Here is a 3,029-nt window from a genome sequence, read left to right as displayed (position 1 = left end):
AAGTACATTAAAAGATTCAACAAGAGATCTCTCCAAAGGGCTAGATAGATGAATTTGGTTTGCCACTTCAACTACACTCTCTTCAGTAACATCCATGCGAAAACAGTCATTCTTGTCTTTTGGTTGCTTCATGGCATCGAAGAGATTAAAGCATACCTCTTCATCTTGAACTCTTAACTTCATTATACCATCATCAATATCGATCATCATTCGGGCTGTTTTCATGAATGGTCTTCCAAGAATGATAGGTGACTCCTTATCTTCTTCCATGTCAATCACAATGAAATCTACCGGAAACAAAAATTTGTCAACTTTTACTAACATGTCTTGTGCAACTCCATAAGGAAGAGTGGTTGATTTATCTGCTAATTGTAAAGTCATTCTTGTTGACTTCATCTCAATATTTCCCAACCACTTCACTATTGATAGAGGAATTAAATTGATGCTTGATTCTAGATCGATCAAGCCATTCCCAATATTTTGATTGCCAATTGTAACCGACAATGTGACTCTTCCAGGATCTCTTGCTTTTTGAGGAAGGCGTGATATTATAGCACTACATTGTGCATCAAGTATAACAACTTCTTCTTCTTCCGGTCTTTTCTTCAAAATATCTTTCATGAATTTCACATATTTTGGCATTTGAGCAATTGCTTCGGAGAATGGAATATTAATTTGTAGTTGTTTAAAAATTTCCATAAACCTTGCATATTGCCTCGCATTGTCCTTCTTTGATGGAGCATGGGGGTATGGCAAATGTTGACTTGGTATCACGTTGCTTGCCATCTTTTCTCTACTGCTCTTTCTTTTTAGTTTTTCTTTCTTTTTTACCTCTTTATTCACATTTTCTTCTTCAGCATTAGTATCAATAATTTCATATTCTTCATCTTCTCCATCATGTTTTTCAACTTTCTCCTCCATATCATCTTCAACATCATTCTTTTCAACTTCATTATTACTTCCTTTTTGCCCAGTTCTTGTCACCACCGCTTTGCAATGCTCTTTTGGATTCTCTTGAGTGTTGGCTGAGAATGTTGCATTTGATTGATTAGCCGCAAGCTGTTTAGCCAGTTGGCCCACTTGAGTTTCCAAATTCTTTATGGCTGCCTCTTGATTCTTGTGATTTGTCATTGACATTTGTATGAACTGATTCATGGTCTCTTCCAATTTAGATTGTCCTCCTTGTTGTTGTGGCGACGGTTGAGTGTAAGGTTGAAAGGCTTGTTGTTGATATCCTTGATTATGTGGCCTTTGTTGATAACTTTGATTATTATTCCTTGGTGGATAACCTTGTTGATACGGAGGATTCTGATATTGATTCTGCCTTTGTCCTTGATTGTTATTCATGTAATTCACTTCTTCTTCCAACACCGGCGGGCAAAATCCTGTCTGATGCTCTCCCTTGCATAACTCACACTTCACAACTTGATAAGAATTAGATACACCATTCAGCTCCTTGAGTTGTTGTGGTAGTTTAGACATTTGTTGTGTCAAAAGTTCCACTTGCGATGTTAGTAACTTATTTTGGGCCAGCAGAGCATCACTGTTATTCAATTCTAAAATTCCGGCTTTCTTATCCCTGACAGTCCGATCATGATTCCCTTGACGATCATTCAGAGCCATTCGCTCTATTATCTGAGTAGCTTCAGCAGGTGTCTTGGACATAAGTGAACCACCAGCTGTGGCATCCAAGAGTGTCTTGTTTGTAGGTGTGAGACCATTACGGAACATGTGGATTTGATCGACTTCTGCAAAACCGTGTCCTTTGCACTTTCTCAACATAGCTTTATACCTTTCCCATGCTTCATTCAATGATTCATTACTGCCTTGAGAGAATACGGCTATTGCTGTTTTTGCTTCAAAGAATCGGTTTTGAGAGTAAAACCTTTCTAAAAAATTTTCCTCTAAGGTGTTCCAGTCGGTCATCACTGTTTCGGGTTGATCCAAGTACCAATCTTTTGCCTTAGATAACAAAGAGTGTGGGAACAACCTCTTGAATAGTGTCTCTTCATCAGCTTGAGCGACACCAGTCGTACCCGCTAACTCATAGAACCCAGTAAGATGCGTGTACGGATCTTCGTGGTCCAATCCGGCGAAAGGACTTGCACAAATCAATTGTATGATACCGGTCTTCAATTCTGTCGGTCGCCCGTTGGCGGCAGTTCTAGCGAACTGTGGGTTGAGTCTTGGACTATTTGCACATGGACCAGTAGCAGCCATGTTGACAACAGTAGGTTGTATAATAACTTCCTGTTCCTCTTCAGCGAATAGTTCGTGAAAGAAAAGTCCTTCTTGCGACTCGTCAATTGTTTCAATTTGTTGTGACGATGTCGCGGTTGCGTTGTCTCTTGCTCTTGCTATGATTGCTCTTCTTCGTGTTTTGCTGTTTAACCTCCTAGCGGTCCTTTCGATCTCGGGATCAAAAAGAAGTTGATCACTGGGAACTTTGCTGCGCATACACGAACTTCTGCACAAACTAACAAACGAGTGAAACAACCAACACAATAAAATAATAACAAAAACTCAAAATAAAACTATTGCAATGCGTGCAATATTGACACCAATCCCCGGCAACGGCGCCAATTTGTTGAAATTATTTGTGGGTAAATATTTTCGGTATATATCGTATCCACAGGGATTGGTTTAATATCACTGCCGTTCTACAGTTAGTTACTTTGAGTGAGAACAAGTAGTTGAATTTGTTTTATAATTATAATGCTATCAAATATAAACAATAATTTAAATGCAAATGCTGAAAGTTTGTTAACAATTAAGGAGATATGTTGAGCTTTAGGGTTCATCAACCTATTCCTATACAATTTGTTAATTAATTCACAATGGAACAATCATTTGAATTACTATCTTCACTTATCCTCAAATATGATTCCATGTCTGCAAATCAAATTAGATAAAATTTTACCGATACGAGATTCGATCTCTCCAAATATCAATATCGATAATAGTAGTAAGGAACGATAATTATGAAAACCCAATCACAATTCCATCTCTGCAAATTGAGATTGAATCAA

This window comes from Vicia villosa, unplaced genomic scaffold (genome assembly GCF_029867415.1).
Source record: "Vicia villosa cultivar HV-30 ecotype Madison, WI unplaced genomic scaffold, Vvil1.0 ctg.001102F_1_1, whole genome shotgun sequence".
In the NCBI taxonomy this organism is placed as follows: domain Eukaryota; kingdom Viridiplantae; phylum Streptophyta; class Magnoliopsida; order Fabales; family Fabaceae; genus Vicia; species Vicia villosa.
Note: the sequence above shows the minus strand (reverse complement) of the source record.